This window comes from Eubalaena glacialis, chromosome 11 (genome assembly GCF_028564815.1).
Source record: "Eubalaena glacialis isolate mEubGla1 chromosome 11, mEubGla1.1.hap2.+ XY, whole genome shotgun sequence".
Classification (NCBI taxonomy): Eukaryota; Metazoa; Chordata; class Mammalia; order Artiodactyla; family Balaenidae; genus Eubalaena; species Eubalaena glacialis.
The window spans coordinates 44,488,459-44,510,138 of record NC_083726.1 but is presented as its reverse complement, the minus strand read 5'-3'; the positions used below and the strand labels follow the sequence as shown (position 1 = coordinate 44,510,138).

The 21,680-nt window shown below is 33.8% G+C and overlaps 1 pseudogene; it reads left to right on the top strand.

Annotated features, from left to right (window-relative positions):
• Positions 1 to 21,474, top strand: part of LOC133101650 (uncharacterized) — a 50,173-nt pseudogene extending 28,699 nt beyond the window's left edge.
• The last annotated feature ends 206 nt before the right edge of the window (positions 21,475 to 21,680 follow it).

Below are 21,680 nucleotides of genomic sequence, written 5' to 3'. Positions count from 1 at the left end.
AGTTCAAAGTTGGTTCATGAAAGAGGAATCTAATAAAATAGACTAATCTTCAATGAGATTTAATAAATTAATATATAATGAACAACTTTATACTAATACATTTGAAACTTCATATGAAATAGACAAATTTTAGAAAACAAGTTGTATATTGACAAAGGAAGAACTATAAATTCTAAATAACTCCATAACTGAATTAAATCAATAGTTAAAAACTTTATTTGAAGAAAATTCTTAGTCTACATGGCATCACTAATAAATTTTAACTTCTAGGGTCATATAATTCTAATCTTACACCAACTGTTCTAGAAAATAGAAAAGAACATATGTATACCAACAGTATTTATAAGAGTAGCATAACCTTGTATCAAAAACAAATAAGGATAGTACATGAAAATAAATTTACATGCAAATTTTACCCATGAACATAAATGTAAAAATGCAAACCTAACTATTAACAAACCAAACTCAACAATGAATAAAAAAGGTAATATAATCTATGTTGTTAGGTTTATTTCATGGATTCAAGTTTATTTAAAATTAGTAAATCAATTAATATAATATACCATGTTAAATTTGAAGGAAATAAAACATTATGTCAATAAATGTAAACAAAAGATTAACTATTTTGCTTGTACATGACTTTTGGCACATGTGTGTTTGATACTATTGTGTATATACCTAGCAGTAAAATTTCTGGCTCATTCATGGGGTAAATGTACATTCAACTGTAGGAGATATTACCAAATAGCAAATATCTTTTCCTAGTTAGGATGCTATCTTAAGGATGTCCTTTGAGAAACAGAGTTTGTAATTTTAATATAGTCCAATTTGTCAATTTTTTTTTCTTTGTGGAAAATTTTATTTTCAACAAAATTTCCTCTTCCTCCCTCTCTTCCTCCCTCCCTCCCTCCCTCCCTCTCTTCCTTCCTTCCTTCCTTCCTTGCTTCTTTCCTTTTTTCTTTTGGTCTTTCAGTGTGGCAATACATGTTAAGGTCTTCTAAGGTGAATTAAGATTGAGTTACAACATTTGCCTCAATAAATAAATATCTACAAGACTGCAATTCCATTCTATTGAACATAAATATTCTAATTTCTGAGAAAGTGTATAAGGGGGATAAAATCACAGACAGGAGGTAGAAAAACAATTGTTTAACAAAAATTATATAAAGAAACTATTTTCTTGACAAAGAAAGAAAAAGAAAGTACTATTTGAAATGACCCATTTATGAATTTTGAATCATTGTGCATCTGAAATTTGAAAATAACAGCTCTCCTGATATGCACAGGCATTAGGTAATTGGAAATGAGACAATTTAACGTTGTGTTTAAGACTGTGGGTTCAGAGTGAGACTGAGCTCAAAACTAGGGTCATGCATGTATTATCTGACTGACCCCAGAGAACTCCTAAAATTCTCTGTGCCTTAGTTTCCTCATCTGTAAAATGAAGATGAAAGATATCCTTTTACCCTATGTCAATAAAATGTTCTCTCATGTATTAATATAATTACCTTACAGTTTTTCTTTTCATGCTTAGGTCTTTAGTCTCTCTAAAGTTCAAGCTTTATGTGTAATTAAGTAGAGATTTAATTGTATTTTTCTTCATATTACGATCCAATTTTTGTAATACCATCTACTGCGCAACACGCACTGTAATGTTTAAGCCCTTACGTGCACTTGGGTTGATATCTTAGCTTGCATTCATTTCAATTAGTCTAATCTTGTGACATTACCACACCGTTTTTATTACTATAATTTCAAATTTTCCTGTATCATTTCTTGCATAGAATAGAGTGTGTTGTGTTATTTCCCCAATAGAATGAAAGCTCCTGAGGTTTGAAACCAAATCTCATCATATTGACTCCCCAACAACTAGGTCACAGCCAAGTACATGGTAGAAAATCAATAAATATGAATAAATGAAGAATGAATGAATGAAAGAAACAGAATGTAGAAATTATGTGTAAAATGTTCAGTAAGCCAAAATAAATAACCAATTGTGGTTTTGTGCAATTATACCAAAGGGATGTATTTTATAAGAAGGATATAAGATATAAAGAAAATAAATTCTCATAGAACAGCGTGAGATTTGTAAAGAGAAGAGATGGTATATACTCATTCCTTCTAAAAGGACAAATCATGTCACATTGATACTATAAATCAGACTTTAAACATAATGTTTTTAATATTCAAATTAATGCACTCTTATATTAGAGTTATTATACCATTATCTTATTAGTGTTATGTTTTATTACAACTAGGACATTGTTGATTTCAAGTTTGAAAATTAGTACTAAAGGTTATAAAAAAAATCAGCTTCTAATATGGGGATTTAAAGTTATATTGCACTACTAAAATTTTTAAGCTTAGCCAACAGTAATTGCTAATTAGACATTGTTTGCAGGTGAAAAATATGAAAACAATTTATAAAATTGTGAACACTTTATATTTTAAATACCTATATTTTATATAAAAAAGAAATATTTGAAATGATTTGCATTTTAACTTTTTAAAATCATTCAAAGAGTCAACAAAATTATAATTTTTCTCCTTGGAAAAAGAATAGTTACATTTCTAAAATTTCTAGGGACTCCTCAAACTGACCCTTGTCTGGCTCTACTTCTATCTACGTCAAGGACCCAGTGTTCCACTGGCACCTGTTCGTGCCATTAGCACCTGTTCTTGTATTGAAAATTATTTACTATACACAGTTTGTATACCCACTCCTCCCAACTGAAGTCACTTTTTTGCAGTTATACAAGCATAAAACAAGACAATGTGCAAAAATGTTCAGAATGTAAGGAGGTAACTGCATGTATTGACCTACAGATTCATTTTAAAGGGAAACCAGAGACATGTTCAAAGTTACGGTTTCTTGGGGTCTGCAGAGACTGTACAGAGCTGTGAATTTCTAGAGGTTTGAAGAGGGATGGAGTAGAGAAGGAAAAAAGAGAAAGGAATTAAAGTAGGGAACGGGCAATTTATTGAATGGACGTGTTGAATGTCCACCATGAGCCTAAATCCTTGCTTGGTGTTTTCATATGTATTTTCCCATTTAGCAGTCACCTAAATGCTACACAATATTATTTTCACCATTCAAATGCTATTCCTTTCTTAGTGGGATAACTGAAGCTCAGAATCAACACCTGTCTGAGCTTCCAGAGGCTGTCCAGGAAAACCTGGGTTAGAACCCAGGCCTCCTGGTATTCCATCCAGCAAGCTCTCCACTACAGCAAGTGTTCAAGGCCAGATCTAAAGTACAGATATTTTCTTAGAAGTGGCAGCATATTATTTGTAAATGTTATAAAATATTATATTTTATCAGTTCCATGAAATCTATACCCAAATGTTCATCATTTAGTCACTAAATTTTAGTTGACTTACCAGTATATGAACAGATTTCTCGATTCTTAACACACACTTTTGCTTTTTGTACACTTCACGTCATAATTTTTAAAAATAAAAATACATGATTGCTTTGAAAAACAGAAACACTGGCTTTGCAAAGACAGTCTTTGTGTGTACATTTTTGTAAATAAAAACAGTTTAGAAATGATTTTAAGTTAATGTTGTTACAAGGGAGGGGATTACAGTTAGAGAAAGCATGCTGTACTTTTCTAACATCTGAAGCAAATTATGGTATGTTTTCCACTTGTTCTCTATGTGCTTCCTCAAACTCTGAAAATTCAGTTTAATATTTTAAGGTATTAAGAACCTAATTAGTAATAAGATGGTAGGTCAGCTACAGGGTAGATAAAGTTTATTATTAGATTTTGAAATTGGAATATTTTAAATTCTATTTTACTTTTACGTTCCTTTCTCTAAAGCAGTTCCCTTTAAATATACAATAGTAAATTTCACATCTAATAGTCAAATAAGATTTTATGTTTTTCCCCAGAAAGGATCCATGTGCTCTTTGATATTTCTATATTTTCTACTATGGTTTTACTTTCAAAGAAAAAAAAGAGTTTAGTTTGTTATTCAGATAAGCTTTAAATTTTTCTAAGTGTGATAAAATAAACTGTTATTTAATCCACTGAGTTTTTGAGGATTATCATTTATAGTAACTAGCCTTGCCCAACTATGCTTGGGTATCTCCATTTTATGAATTAATACCATTAATAAATATTATGTATTTTAATAGCATTCATTTTGGCAGTACTTACTGTACGCTAGGCAATGTGCAAAGAATCTTATATACAGTATTTTACCTTTAATCTGTACATTAACCCAATATGGAAACTAAATATAGATGATGGGAAAACTGAGGATCAAAGTAGTCATGTGAATTAGATAAATCACATAGTTTGTAGGGAGCAGACTCATTATACCAGGCTCCAGAGGGTGAGTAATTATAGTTCTATAACAGGTACACAAAAATAGGTATAGGTATAATAGTGTTGAATAGCCATTCCTATGAAATATATGGAAGATGGTTTTACTAGCAACTAGTTGCCCAGTAGCATTAGTTAATGACCTCAGCTTGAGAATGGAAAAAGGAAACAGACTGGAGGAAGGAAAGAGGATCTTGAAAGCTGAAATGTGAACCCTTGAATTTCTTGCTTCAAACAAATAAAGGAAAACTAGTGTGTCTATTGACACAAACTTGACTATTTAGACTAACACTTAAATCAAAATGCTTGAGTCTGCTGAAAAAAAAATAGTTGTCAGTCAAAACAGGCTAGTTTTTTAGCTTTTTTTTTTTAGGCTTGGCAGTGAAAACAGACAAATTAGTAAATATAGATCCAGTCTGAATTGTAGATTTTTTCCTTCTCTTATTCTTATGATTATGAAAGGTAAATGTCCAAAATGTTGCCATATAAACCTAAAAATCATAGATGCAATGGGCAATCTGACAAGAAGGTAACACTTTTCTGAATAACGAAATGAAACTACGTAAGTTTCTAGCCCTACATTAACATAAAACTCCATAGTAGGGGCAGATTTTATCTGAAAAATTCACCCTTCACAGGTCTCATTTTTTAACCTCTAATACAATATATGGAATGATGTTCAAATTTACATCAGAATTTCTGTACTTGGCTGAAATCACAAGGATATGAATGAAAGATACTTTATAGAGTTCTGTGTACCCACTGGGCACCCAAATGAAAAAATCAATGGCAATTTAATATGTGTAGTGAGTTTGGCAGGGGTTGAGCAAAGGAGATAATTAAAGATTGAAACACAAGGCCTATAAGAAAAAAAGTAAAAATAAAAAGGATAATTTAGCCTGGGGAAAAAGAAATTAAGGAATAATTTAAGAATGGCCTTCAGAGATATGAAGTCTATTTTAGAAATGGTGATAGCTAGTTGTTTCCTTTTTCCAAAAAGAAAACAACAGAAAGAAATGGAGTCAATCTGCTGTAAGCCATAAAAAGGGGGAATATTTTAAACTGTAATAGTTATAAAATATTATTTTCCAGACTTTTTATTAATAATAACTGAATCTATTTCTTTTTTTTTTTTAATTTTGGCCATGTGCCACGGCTTGCGGGAGTCCCCCTACCAGGGATCTAACCGGTGCCCTCAGCAGTGAAAGCTCAGAGTCCTAACCACTGGACCACCAGAGAATTCCCTGAATCTGTTTCTAAGATATAAACATGTTTGCATACATATACATACATATATGTGTTTGTGTATGGTAACTTATATTAATATAAAGAATTTTAAAATTAGATAGATCCTGAATGATTATTTGTCAGCCCCTGGCTGTACTCTGTAATCGTTGCTGGTTGAGTAGCTATTGTGGACTTCAGAAAATAAAGATTCTTCTTTCCCATACTCAGTCTATGTAGTGCAGAACTTCATGACCCCACTGAAGGTGAAAACACCATCATCAACTTCAACCTTGAGTCAGAATAATACCATATGTCCCTATACATTATTTGAATAGAAAGTTACTATCAGATTTTACACAGTCAAGGTTATTAACTAGACTAGTAGGAATAACACTTACTGAGGAATGGAAGATTCAGGGATCAAACACTGAATTGAAAGACCAGTCTTTTTTTTCTTTCTTTTTTAAGCAGATGGCTTCTTTTTTTTTTTTTTTAGAATGGCTTCTTATACATAAAATAATTACATTAAAATAAAGGATTTCCCTAGATATGGTTTTACAATGTACTTTTAGACTTGGTATGCAAAATGATTTTATTTATGTGACATATTCCTCTAACTCAATAGCTCTCTGGTGTTCCTTTTTCTTTTTCAAACTTAATTTCCTCCCTTGAAGATGGGAGTAATATTTCCTTTTCTGTCTACTTCATAGAGTTCCCATGAGGATTAAATAAGGTAATAATGTGAAAAATCTTTAAAAATTATAAACTTCTAAAAACATTAAGCATTCTTTATCATGATTTTGTTTGCCCTGTGTAGTAGGTAAAACCGTTCTGAAATCCATGCACTGGAGATATGGGATCAGCTACCATGCTTGTTTGATTGTTTCATATTTGAAAAGAATTTGACAATTGTGAGTCATGTTACTCAAATTGAACTAATAAAATGATTGGAAGGTGCTTGAGTAATGTTGAAACCAAATCATTGTAACAAGTCTTTTCATGGTGTTTTAGTTGCAATTCACAGAGCCCTACCTTGGCTAATGTGAGAGAAAGTAGAATTCATTGAAGGAAGAACTGAAGACCTTAATTAGCACAGAGCAAGAGCTAATATAGCCCCAAAGGCTGAGGGAGCAAGAACAAATTGAGTCTCCTATTGCTGCTTTGATCAATCAGCTCTACTCCCCCTCCCCCATGTGGGTCACTTAGCTTATGATTCAAAGTCCTGATAGAGTCTAATAGGCTTTGCTGGGTTTACCTGTCTACATCTTGTCTAGGGACAGACAATGAATATTAGTGATACTCTCTCCAAGAATGCAAGAAGAAATTGTCTTTTGGAAGGTTGTTACTAGAAGTGAGAATAGACACTGAATAGCTAAAACAACAACTACAACAATGAATGTCTACCAGTACAATAGGGTCTTAGGGCTAGTTGCAGAGTGTATCTGAATAGATTTGCTTTCTTGCCAAAGTTTCCAAATACTGGAGGGTATTTTTAATTGATTTTAAACAAATGTATTATTTCTAATAGTGTCTAAGAAATTCTAATTTTAGAAATATTTTGAAGCAATAGATATAAACATAAAGAATTGAGGATGAAAAATACATTAACTGACACACGTTTTCTTCTTTTCAGCTATATTTCCTTTATAATTCACTGAAGTCTGACACTTTTTATAAATTAGTGGAATAGTGTTTCTCTCCTTGTCTCTGAAATGACTTGTCTGGATCTCAAATGGCTAATAACCTCGGATATTTGGTTTTACTCTTAAAATAATTAAGTGATATTCATCCTAATAGGCTAAATGTACACTTTTGATCCTAATCAGTATCTATCAAAATACCTAACGCACTTATTTTCTAGCAATGCTGTTCTATATTTAATGAAGTCTGTTATAATATCTCTCTATATATTATTTGTCTCTATAAGAGAATGAAATAGAATTCTAAATCAACTGTCTGTCTTAAGGACCACACATTTATTCACTTCTATGTAAACTTATCAAGCAACCCAGGCACTGGGATGATACCAGTAAACAGTACTAGCACTTATGAAGTTCAATGTCTATATGGGAGAAAATAGGGGCATTTTCAACAAAATGATGCTATAAAAAGTATATAGAAGGAACACTTAAATCTGCCCAGGAAAATTTGGTGATGGTTGTCAAATATGGTAGGCTGTAGTACTATATTGTTTTATTTTTTCCAGTTTTATTGAGATATAATGGACATGAAACATTGTATAAATTTAAGGTGTTAAAAGGATTCTGAGACCCAATTTCAATGAGTGGGGGAGAGGTTTTCCCACACCAACAAGCAATTCTCAGACACCAGCTGGCTATGCTACAATTCAATTCAATTCTGACACTATCTCCAGTCCCATAATACTGCCCTCTGCTTTAGATACCAGTCACATGTCCAAGTTGTTACCTGTACTTCTGACCTACTGGCTATAAATCAGAGGTTCCTACAACCCAATCCTTGGGTTAGATTAATTTGCTAGAATGGCTCACAGAACTCAGGAAACCTATTTACTCACTATATTAATTAAAAATTACTCAAAATCTAGATTCCATAAAAGGAAATTTTTATGATAAATTTGATAACACAAACATAAAAAATTCACTTTAGCAAAAAAAATCATAAAGTCAAATAAATACTAAACTGGAGAGGAAAATTTTGTATAAATTATTCAGTTTTTTATTGTTTGTATATAATAGTATCTACAAATTAATAAGAAAAATACAAATGACCCAATATAATTTGTTCATATTAGTTAAAATACAGATGTTTTGTAAAAAATTACCAAAATAATAATAGCTAAAACAAGATAGCTTTAAAATTAGGGGTTTTATTCTGTCTCATATAATAATGTGTGTATAAGTAGTCCAGGTGTTATATTGTTGCCCAGCTTCCCTAAAAATGTAACTTCTATCCATGACCTAAAATGGCTGGTCTATCTCCTCATCTTGTACACATATTCATCATTACTAAAGAGAAAAGGCAATGAGACAATATAACCCAGAAATTATACACATATTTGTGTTCACACATTACACACATCCCTCCAGTAAGAATTTAGACATTTACCTATGAGGAAGGTTGGTCCCTTAATAAATGACAAAGGGAAGTACGGATATTGACGCCACTAGCATTTTCTTCCTTCAAGGAAAGAGATAAAAACATTTCGTAGAAACTGAGTCTTAAACACAGTAAAATACCAAAATTAATTTTTAATAAGAAAATTCTAAATTTTAACTACAAATTGTTTTTCCCCTAGCATATGCACGAAGAACTAAAGATTTCGTTTCTACACATTGTGGGCAAGGGTGAAAGAAACAGGCGTTCTCCTGTATTCCTACACATACTTGGAGGAAACGTAAACTGAAATACCATCTATTGCAATTTCTGTAGACAATAACTACAAAATTTTTAAATTCATGTGTACTTTTATCCAGATATTCAACTCCTCATTATTTAGCTTCCTCACATCTGAGCAAAAAGCAGATGTGCAAGGAAATTCAGAGCAGCATTGAAAATATAAGTTTGTTAACTGAGGCTGGTTCAAGTCAGTTGTGCTCCTATACTCAGTGGAATACTAGAATACTTTTTTAAGCACCATTAAAAAAGAACATGACAGTTCTATTTAAACTGATATAAAAATGAATGCTATGCTATATATGGAAACATTTTTTAAAAGCAAGGCATAGAGTAATAAGTATAGTATAGTAATCTTCTGTGTAAAATGCTAAAATTATGTATGTTTTTATGTGTGTTTCTCAAACAATAAATTAGAGGGAGGAATATACAAGAAACTGGTAACAGTATTTACTTCTGGGGAAGGAAACTAGGCTCTGTGGGGGCTAAGGAGAGAAGAAGACAATTTTAATTCTATTTTCTTTCACTCCTGAATTTTTATTTTATGACTGTACTACCTTTGCAAAAAAAAATTAAAACAGGTCACACTTAAGAGCACTCAAAGATGGGAAAAGCATTCATCATTGGAAAGATGTAGCCAAACTAAGTCTAGGATTTAAATGTTATCTAAAATAGGCCTAAGATGTTTAATGTCAACTGAAAATGTCATCTTAGGCTAATGGCTCTGATTGCCTTGTAAATAACAAGACAGCATCAAGGTAAGTATTTCTCTAAATGAAATCATGACTAGTATGCTTAAGTACTTTTGTGTCTTTCTGAAAAAAGGTGTAAGCCTGCATTCTCCCCCATGATTTAATCCACAGCTTTTAAATGTGTATGCTAATAAACTGAGCAAAAAACAAGAACTTGGAAAACCTATGTTCTACTCCCTCTTTACACTACTACTGATTCACTCTATGGCTTTGAATACGTAATGTAGTATTTTTCAAGTTTCAGTATGTAATATGTAAATTTGGAAATACTTATTGTACTTCGCATCTACTGACTTCACAATAGTGGATAAGCACATTTTTTTTTTTTTTAATGATAAAGGAAATCATGAAGTGAAGTGTTTCCCAGGGTGATATTAAATGTTTAATCACAAAGCACAGTGATGATCTTTGCTTACTGGGTGGTGCTCATGCCTCACTGTGGCTTGAAATTAGGAATGCCTTCATATTGATTAAATTTACATGAAACTGAATTGGTATGATCTTTCATATACAGGTACCAGGATACTAATTTACTAATTAGTACTGAGAAATATAAATGATGTGTTTCTCCTCAAAGGGAAAAAAGAAGAGCTGCTTAGTGAGCTTTGAATTGGGAAAAGGAAGATTGGTTGATGGCTACAACAGGATTCATCTCTATAACATAGATATCATTTTTAAATGGGAAGCCCAAGATACCTTTGACAAGGAGCTAGGGTTATTACTAAAAGTCTCTTCCTAAAACTCATATTCACTGCTTCTGTTACTGACGAGAATTAACACAATTTTTCCTCACCAAAATAACCTGACAAATTCTCTTATTGGTTTGTCACACATTCAGCCTTATTCATTGGGGTTCATATTCTCCTGGCCTCTTAAATTTCTGTTTCAGCCCTCTTCCTTATGCCACTTAGTAGGATCTTTCAGCAACAGTCTTACTTCCTGCTAATAGGAGCTCCTAACATTGCCATTTCAATCCCTTGCCTCCACTTACCTTAATACGTATCACATTGGTCATAAACACCAACCAATTTCTTTTAGCATCTGCCTGCATCAGCATCTACTAACTTATTGCATAAGATTGCTCTAGGATCACCCACCTATTTTTTAGACATAGTTGAGAAGTTTATTTATCCAGTTCTGAATTCAGTGCTTAAAAGTAGAAAAGAGTAGAATCTTAAGAAGGCTGGGCGCTTTAATGACATTGCTAAGGAGATTATGGGATAACCATATAATTTATTGTCCACACCAGGACATTTTGAGGATAAACAAAAAAGTTTTCAGTAATTATACTGTGATAACAGACCTACACAGAGGGTGTCCAAGACCAACTAGGACATATGGTTACTCAATAACTCAACACTTCACAAGGGAGTCTTCAAGACAAGCCTTAGTACTTTTTTATCTTCCCACAACTTAAACTGATATATCATAGCTGCCATGAGATGATTAGTTGTGCCTAAATAGTATTACATGGACATGAGAAACATATTGAGAGTAAAGCCTTCCAATAGCCTTCATGTGTTTGTTTTTAATATTAAAATAAAAATGCTATATCCACTACTGTGAACATAGCATGTGGTCCTGTGAACACTTCAGTGATCCAGGATATAAGCACCTGGGCTCCAGATGATATGGATGGCCAGCCAGACAGCTTTGCCAGCAGAAGGTGAGCCATGGAGGCAGATGGGCATCTTGACAATTAGAGCCCATAAAATAAACTGGCAAGGGCCTCTACTTCAGGTCCTTGAAAGAACTTCAGCATCCTTCAGAAATTGGAGCATCTTACCACCCAAGTGAACTATCAGGTTTATATGTAATTTGCCTTAACTTTCATGACATTTTGTGTAGGCTATTAGTAAACCTGTTTTTGCACTTTATCACTTATTGAATGTCTTTTAGTGTGAAATGTACTAGGCCTGCCATTACCAGAGAGATTTCAGAGTAGAGCGTCAGACTATGAAACATGTAACATTTCACTTTGTGTATTTGATTTCTCTAGCAAAATCTTGTATAGCATATATTCAGGCATAAATTCCCTCTGTATGGAGTTTTTAGAGTATGCCTCAGTGTCCCACAGCTCCATGACATCAGTCACCAAAAAGCAAGCCTAAACCCTAGACCAGAAGGGAATGGCAGGAGGGAAGATACCACTGGCAAAACAGATAGATTATCTTAATGTAGTTGGCCTTTTCAATGTTAGTGAAAATTATTTGGCATTTACTCAACCAAAGTATCCATTCTGCATCTTAAATGTCACTCTATGCCTATGATCTCAAATCTTATCCAAGTACTGAAATTTCAAAGTGACAGTCACATGATATAAACAGTTCTACTTATATATGCATATTCATGAACTCTTAACACTATTATAAAATACAAATATAAAATTCCATTACCACTGTTAACAAAGTACACTGATGGAGGAATCATTTGATTCCATCTGGTTTAATTTGAGTAAAACAACCGTAATATATATGGTCATTCCAATCTTGTTAGTCCAATTAAGGAAAAATTTAGATGAAAATTTAAAAATAAATCAGTCTATTTTTGAAGCCAAAGAGAACATAATGATATGGTCCCATTTTTCAAAGCACCTACTATGTGCTGGACTAGTGTGAGACAGCTGATGTGCAGTGTCTCATTTAATCCATAGGACAACCCTGAAAGATGCTTCATGTTATCCTCATTTTGCAGCTGAAGAAATTGTCTTTATATGTTTAACTAACTTGCTTAATGTTATATAATCAGGAAATAAAAGAGCAGACAATCAAATACAGGTTTAACTTTAAATCCTATAACTTTCAACTGCACAAGGAGATCCATCACTCCAAATCCTTAATTTCAGAGATGAGAGCATTAAGGTCAACCCAGGTTACATGATCAGCTTAAGGTCACATAGCAAGTATTTACTGTCAACTCTTCTGACCCTCTGTCTACAGCAAAAATTTACCCAAGCTAATGACATTCAATCTTAGCTTAAGTAATTTTATGAATCCATTTTATTAAATGACATGATATATGTAAATATCTGAGTACTATGGCTTAAACATAGCTAACTCAAAGACTTTTAGTTCCCTCCCAGTACTAAACCCTTTGGTGATAATATGTTTTAAAAAGTGTTATCCTTCATCACCTCTCTGGAAACCATTACGTGGTAACATTCATTATGAGATCATATCTCTGGGCTAATCCAATATGCTAATTCTAGATGTTATAGAGAAAGAGTTTGTGTTATATAATTCTTGAATTTTTCAGCAGGAATAAATCACTAATAGATAACTCCTTTGGTCATCATAGGGTCTGTAAAGCTGTTCTTAGATATCAACCTTGCTATTATCATAGAATTTTAATATTGATGTAAACTATTTCCTGGATAGCTTCATTTCATTAAAAAATTCTTATAAATGTTAAATTGGCTTGGTCACATAGGAAATAAAATTGCATCTTTTACAGCTCATTGTTCTCATTGATATTTTCATGGCAATCAGCAATCAAATACTCTATATTTTCTACTTCAAAATAATAATCACAGAACTGTGGAACTTTGAGAGGCCTCAGAGAGCAATGAGCACTAACTTTTCACTTTGTAGTGAAGGAAACAGAAGGCAAAAGGGCTAAGTGGTCTGCTCACATCTCCGGAACCCAGATTTCTAGTCTTCTCTTCCTGGGTACTTTCCACTGGAATTTACCTACAAGATCAGAGATTCCTTGTAATTTTGAAAAAGGCCATAAACTGCAATGTTGTACTTTCTGAAAATTCATTGCCAACTACACTATCATTTTAAAAGTAATTATAATCCTCACTTCAATATTGCAAGGTTAAGGTCTTCTTGGCCTTTGAATATCTGTTGACATCTGAAGAAACGCTTCCAGTGATAGCATCTAAAACACATCTTTAGTTGTTGCTTTATTCTCAGTCCTTGAAACAGCTTAGCAGGTCAAAAGAAAAAAAAATGGCTATTCTAAAGAGAAAGGACACCAATATGCCGTATCTTACTGTGCAAAACCAAAATCAAAGCACATATGCATAGCCTCAGAAAATTATACTATTAGGACCGATGAACATACATCGCAAAACAATTTTAAGTAATCATTTCTGGCTATCTTCTGTGAGGGCCAGTGTCTTTTTTTAACAATACCTCAAGAAATATCTCTGTAAAAAATGAATTTTTTAATATATGACATTAAAATATAATCAATTACCAGACATTTTTTCCTTGCTAACACACAAACTCTTATGAACTAGTAAAACTCAGACTGCTGTAGCTTATACTGATAAAAATACTAGTCCCTCCCTTTTCTATTATTTCTACTTCCAGTGGCTGAGTCACCTGAGGAAATCTTTTCTGAATTTCAGAGTAAATAGTTCAACTCATCCATTTCTTATAGATTCCAACTCTCTCTAGTTTTAAGGCATGCCATGTACCTACAATGGGATTAAAATTATTTAGCAACATGAAGATTTATAAAACTAAGAATTATTTTAGGTGGCTGTGATAGTTTTAAATTATAACCATGTGAATGAGCCATGGTTAAGTGGATCCTCTAGCCCTGGTTTATTCTTCAGAACACTACAGCACCAGCTGATGTTTTGGCTGCAAATTCATCAGAGACCCTGAGTCACAATCACCTTGCTAAGCCTCTTCCAATTCCTGTACCACAGAACTGTCAAGATAATGAAACTTTTGTTGTTTTAAACAGCTAGATTTATGAACGATTTAAGAGATAATTAATGTGATAGTCCACTGTGAGTGTATAGAGCCTGTTATGGATTGAATTGAGTTCCCACCAAAATTCACATATTGAAACCTTTCAATATGTGAAACCTTAACTCCCAATGTGACTGTTTTTGGAGATAGAGCTTTTAGGGAGGTAATTGAGGGTGAGATCATAGGGTAATCTGAATGACTGATGTCCTTTTAGGAAGAGGAAGAAACACCAGAACTCACCAGAACTAACTCTCTCTGCATATGCAGAGGGAAAAGGCCATGTGAAAACACAGTGAAAAAGCAGCCATCTGCAAGCCAAGGAGACAGGTTTCAGCATAAACTAATACTGCTGGCACTTGATCTTGAACTTCCAACCTCCAAAATGATGAGAAAATAAGTTGTTTCTGTTGTTTAAGTGGCCCAGTCTGTGCTATCTCGTTATGGCAAACCAAGCTGACTAGTACAAAGCCATTCTATAATCAAGCTCAGAATGATTTGTAACCAAATTTAGAGATGTATTAGTCTCAGATGCCAATAAATATAAAATTACCTGATGCCTATAAATTATCAGTGTCCTTTACATTCTCCTTGATTGTTTAAAAATCTTTCCATATTTCTATTCTGTTTCTGTGCCTGGTCTAATGTAACTTTCCAATAGAAAGAGAGAGAATGAAGGCAAGAAGGAAGGAAAAAACTAGAAAGCCCATGTTTGCCTTTGTGTTGGGAAAGTGCTGTGATCTACTCTCATGTTGGATTATTATATGTCTTATTAGAGTTTGAGTTCCTTGAGGGCAGAGACTATGCCTTATTTCCTTTTTCATAACATTTTTTTTATAAAGAAGACACATAGCACACAATGAGAATTTATTGAATTGAAGTTAATTAAATTCACCCCAAATCTACTAATTTTGATAAAATAGAAAACTCCAAATTACAACTTAATTTTAAAATATTGAAATTAAAAAAAAATTAACAGACATAAAATTATGTAAAACATATTTTTGCTTATTTTATCATTCATTCATTTGATATTTTTGTGCATTTGCTATATGCAAAGCACTCATCTATTCAATTAATTATGAATTTCATTAAAGATTTTAAGCAAAAAAGAAACAGCATTTGGATTAGATAGGGCAGTACTTATATTTTTTACAAGATAAGTCCCTCTCTCTTATCCCCCTGCTTAGAATCCTTCCACGAATTATCACCGCACTTAGAATGAGTTACAAACTCCTTAAGCTGGTTTATATATATCCACATGACCTGACCCCTGCCTACTTGTTTGACTTCATTTCAAATGACTCTCACCATTATCCACTATAAAGCCATAACAGCCAATTTATTTTCTTCAGACAAGTCAAGCTGCATCCTAAATTTGTTCTTCCTCCTCATCTTTCTTCTTCTTCTGTCATTTAGGTTCAAGATTAATGTCATCTCTTAAAGAGAACTCTTCAGATGCCACAATTTCAGAGTCACCCTTGCCCTTTTACATGACCCTATTCCCATGCTGCTCAAAGTGCTTATAACAAACAAGTGTTGTATCCATTTGTTTATTACTTGTCTTTCCCTACTTAAATGTAAGTTCCAGCCTAGCAGAGAACTTAATGGTTGTTTACTACTGGATCTCTAGGGCTCAAAGCAATAGTTCATTGTTACTGCTCAATAACTGTTTCTTTAATAAATGGATGAATGAAAAATGAATACATGGTCAGATGATAAGAGAGAGGACTCAAGGATGATTCCTAAAATTTTGATTTGAGCCAACGGATGGACAGTGGTGTCATTTAAGGAGACTAAACACTGAAGGAGGAAAAATGTTAGGGGTGGTTTAAAAGAAAGAATTGTGATTGACACATTAAATTTCACATTGCTATTAGATTTTCAAGTGGAAGTATCAAGTTGTTAGGTAGTTACCAACTCTGGATCTCAGTGGTAAGCTCAATGATAGAATTATAGAAACAAATATCCAAACACCTTTAATAATAACTATCATAATAATTAACATATGTATTTGTGTGTGTGTGTACAGGAATAGCAGAGAAATATCAAGAGAAGAAAATTAGGTAGAAACAAAACCAGAGAATATGTCTTCTCAGAAACTGAGAGGAAAATTCTTTCAGAAGAAGAGCTTATTTGTGCCAGATATTCCTGAAAGCAGCAAAAGAGGAGAATGGGGAGACCTCCACTGGATTTTCAAAATAGAGGTAGGTGAGAAGTGATCCCCTTAAAAGCAATCTCTGGTGGGTGTGAAGTATGTGAAAAACTAGGAGGAAAGCATTAAGGAGGGAGTAGAAAGTGGAGAAGCCAAGAATGAGACGTTTTTCAAGAATGTTTTGCCTAATGTGAGTGTAGTTTCCGAGATGAAAGGGTCGGGTCAGGGGAATTTCTGAATAGAAAATGTAGAGTATGTTTCGTGCTGATAAAATCATAGTGCTGAAGTCATTATACTAGGAGTTCCTTGAGATCAAATTACAAACTAGGAAAATATCAGAAAATTAATCACATCTATATGGTAAGTTTACAAGCTCACCTTAACCTTCCAGAAGTCTATAGCTGCACCCTCTTCCCACCCAACACACACTGGCCTCTGGATAAAAGATTTAATTTGAAAACAAATAGCTTGTGAGCACATTAAAAAAAAAAACTACTGCTGGTCTTATTCCATTCTTCTTTCTAGGTTATAGCAAGTTGTGATGATTATATATTAAATAAGAACGGCAGCACAAAATGAATGTGAGAGTATGATTTCCAACCCTGTTCCCACAGATAAACACATTTCAAGCTGGAGTTGCTTTTTTTTCTTTTCTAGAGCACAAAAAAGATTGTGTCTTGACTTACTAAAATCAAAGAAACCAAAAGAGAGAAAAGCAGTGATTGAAGAAGAAAAGATATTACTCTTATCTTGTCAGCATTTGTGGCTTAATTGTACAACCCTGAATCCCTTAAAAGTCAGAGAAAGTGACCTGCTTTATTTAGCAAACAGTAAGCATTGGGATGGGAGGAAGTGGTAACCTATAGTTCCCATTAAATAACAGTTGTAGGATCTGTCAGATTCAGACAATGCCAATTTATCTACCCCAAATCTCAGCAAATTTGGCAATTGCAAGTACTATGGTGGGCACTATATTTCTATATTTCTATTTCTATATGGAGGCCAGGAAAACATATTCCAGGAAATACATTGTAAATAGATTTTGTTATTGATATCCAATGCCCCAAGTCTTATCTAGGAAATAAATATGTTTGTATACTTAGTGGTAATTAAATTAGTAGGTATTTTTCTTACTTGAATTGCCTGTTGAATCAGGCCTCAAGTTGAATAGAACTTGAAGAACTAGGCTAACTACAGTGCATTATTCAGAACCTTGATTCAGCATACTAAGTCTAAAACAAGAAGTTAAAAACAAAAGTTAGTTAATATCTTCCTAAAACAAATCAAGAATGGTAATATGGGTAATGCTTGTTGTAGCCCAAGGGTAGATTGGTGCTTAAAATCTGTTGCTAGTACTTACATTGGTTGTATTAATGTCATTGCCACCTGTGTATGTCTATTTATGCCATTGTGCCCATGTACCATGTGTTGGCCCTGTACTTTTGGAATAAATTGCTCTGTTTCCTGAAGCAACCATTACATAGCAAATGATTGCTCAGTATATCACTAAGGCCCAAAGAAATAATACACATGCAACTCAAAGCCATCTGCTATTCCAAATGCTGTTCATTGAATAAATAAGTGGACATTTATAAGCTGATCAGGTGAAGGAAAGCAGTGCTGAACATAAGAATTGAATTTTCACAAATTGCTATGGATTATTCATAAAGCGGTACAAAACTCAGCTTTTTGAAGTCATGTCTTAATCATTGTTTTTTATCCAGGTCAATAGATATTGCTTGTATAAAATATATAGCAGATACCATATGTCTGTAAAACCCGAAGTATGGATGACAACTGTGATAAAAGCAACAATAATAATAATTATATGCTGAGGGCTTTGACACTGTACTAAGAAATGTAATGTTATTTAATTTAATCTTCAAAGCGACATTAGGGAGAGGATATCATTGTTATCGACATTTTAGAGAAGAGATTTAGAAAGATTAAGTAATATGTCCAAGAGACAGTAAATGACAGTGACTATAGGAAAGGATGGTGGCTAAACTAAGTATCACTAGGCATAAGAATTATGCTCAGGGTCTCACTCAGAATTCTTGGATAAAATATGGAGTAAAAATTAATGAGTAATTTTCCCACAGGATTTTTGTTTTTTTTTTAATGAGAAGAGAATAGCAAGTGAAAGCAGGTGTTTTGGTCAATTATTCATAGCTGAAAAAAATATTCTGTCCAATTTTTAGTGATATTGTCCATATATTCTGGATTTATTTTTATTATTTTCTGTGGCAGAGCTTGACCAGAAATAGGTCCAGAAATATATGGAGACCACAAAAAGAAAAAAGAAATAGAACAACAGATTGGAGAGTAATGTCTAGTGGAAAACATTGGGCATGGTTTCTGACACATGGAACTTACTCAGAAATAACAGATCAGAAATCTATTAAGTTTTTGAAGAAAATGTAGCACCAGAGAAATTGGCTTTAAAAGGTAGCAAGGGGATCTTTGACAAATACTTAAAATAACTATTGGGTCCCTAATGCATAAGAAAAAATAAGGCTCCAAAAACATACTTCGAATATGGCTAAGGAGGATATTGAGCAAGGAGAAGCATCGCAAAGATCTGATCAAGGAGAATATGGGGAAAATTAACACAGGAGCCCCTCCCAGATAGCTGACTTGGTTCCCCAACCCAGGAGAGCAGCTTTTACATAGTCTGACTGGCAGGATTTTCTATTATTAGAGACCAGTGACTTTTGTGTTTTTCTTTTACTCCTAGAATAAGAATATTCTGCGTTTATGCCCTCCTTGTTTCACCATTAAATAATTGAGTGGTTGATGGGAAGAGTGTGTGTAAATAATATATCTTTTTGACAGTAGGTCTCTAGACCAAAATGAGTAATATTTGGTCCAAACATTACTTAAAGATCCTAGATTTTCGAGATGGATGCCATGGCTGATGGAATTTGGGTGTTAATAGCATTGGGAAAGGCTGAATGTGTTCCATATAAGAGGAATAATGAAAAAGTTATTGGTGACCAGAAGGGACTGACTGGATACTAACCAATTATATTGACTGTTCTGGAGCACACATTAGGATGCATGCCAGCCTTCTTTGCAGTGAGATTGTGACTTTGAATTAGTTTCGGCCAATAGAATACAGGAAGAAACGAGGCACTCCCACTTCCAAGGGTAAACCCTTAAATTCCAGATTTTCCTTTCTTTCTCTCCCTGTCTCTCTCTCTGTCTCTCTCTGTCTCTGTCTCTCTTACTCGCCACAGGCAAATGACTTCAGGAGTGTGGAACCACACTATACAAGGAACCGAAATCCTTAAGTAACCCCTTCAGAAACAGACTCCTAGGAGACCCGTGCTACTCACAGTAGACTATGACATGAGGAAAATAGGTATTAAAGCACTTAAAGCACTTTGATTTGAGGGAGGTTTGTTATGGCAGCTAGCAGTATTACTCTTCTAATACGTGACTCATACACCCATCTATGTCTTACCCAAATCCTGCTTCCTTTGCTCATGGTTATTGAACCATGCCAACTCCTTAATATCATACAGGGGAAAGGTGTTAGACCTCTCCAAAGCAAGTGGCAGGTAAGATAGAATTACCTTATTCTAGAATCTACAGTGATAAGACATTGGCATTTCCTTTTTTCTCACTGAAAAGAATTTGATAAATTCAAGTTATCCTCTCTTCCCCTCGCCTTTCCTAAACACACACACACATGCACACGCACACGTACACGTACACGCACAGAGAGAGCGCTGTTCGTTCTCTGAGGTATTCTTGCCCGATGGTAAGGGAGTAGAAATAACACCATTTACCCTTGACAAATTGCTCACACAGCAAGAGCATATCTGAAAAATTCAGCCACCCAGAAATTAGAAAATGACCACACCTCCATTTGGTAATATAAAATAGCAAAGAAAAAAAAAGACCATTGAGTGTTATCCACTCTATACGAATACAAAATTATGAATCATAACGCAAGGCAGGTCTCTGAGTAAGCTAGAGGAGCTCGGGCTGATTCCCGATATGTGTCTAATGATGAGTCAATGGCCAAACTATTTATAACAGAGTCGGTCCCAGCAAGAGATAAGAGCCTGTGCAAAGCTTCATTAAAACTGGTATTTCTGCTGGCAGCTACCATACTAAAGAAACAGTTGTGATACCATCAGTGCAGCAGTCCTATGTAATAAACCAACAAACTCTTTGTATTCTTTCAGCATCAGTCTATGGAATGAGAATATTAACAGAGTTAAATAAACTAACCTCCAATTTTGAAAGCTACCTAAACCAGAACTCTCAAAGATTTTTGTCTTTGGCTAAAAAAACATGATTCCAAATCTTAAAAGAAAAGGAATCTTTAACAAATGCAAGAAAGCTAAGCTGATTTAATGTAACACAATATAAATGTGAAGTTGATTATATAGAGCAAAATTACATTCCAAGTGCAAGTACATCATAAGGAACACCATAAAGAAAGAATATTGAATGTTCAGTGTGGATTGCCGTAATCACACTCTAAAAATTCATTCAGTAATTTGAAAACTCCATTTTTGGGGACTGGGTGAATTGGTTTGCACAAACCTAATATGGAGTGTAAGCACAATATATAAACAATAGGCCTTCATTTTGCATTTATAGAAAGCTGAACAACTTCAGTGTTAAGCCCTTCTGTCTAATCCAGATAATTATAAGGACCACATACACTGGGTTTACTGGGCTGCTCCTTTACATGCAATTATCTCGGACCCATATCATGTAGCTTGAATAAGAATTATTATGAGTGTTGCTAAAATCTTCTTTTTTCTTTTTTTTTTTAGCAGTCTGCACAGTATCCTCAGGATACTAAAGTTAATGAACTACTCGTCCAATGCAACAGGAATTCTCAAATTTATGGTGCATCAGGGGAACTTGTTAAATGCATTGCCGGGCTCAACCACCAGAATTTCTGATTCAATAGGTTTAGGGTAAGTTTTCAAAATCTGCATTTCTAATGGGTTCCCAGTGATGCTGATACTGCTGGCCCAGGGACCACACTTTGAGAGCACCATGCTAGAATACTAGGTTATGAATGAGAATACATGACAGAGGACCTTATTTAGTCACCATCCATAAAAAAATCTGTAAGCTAGTGATTTTTCTAACTTCTGAGTTATCT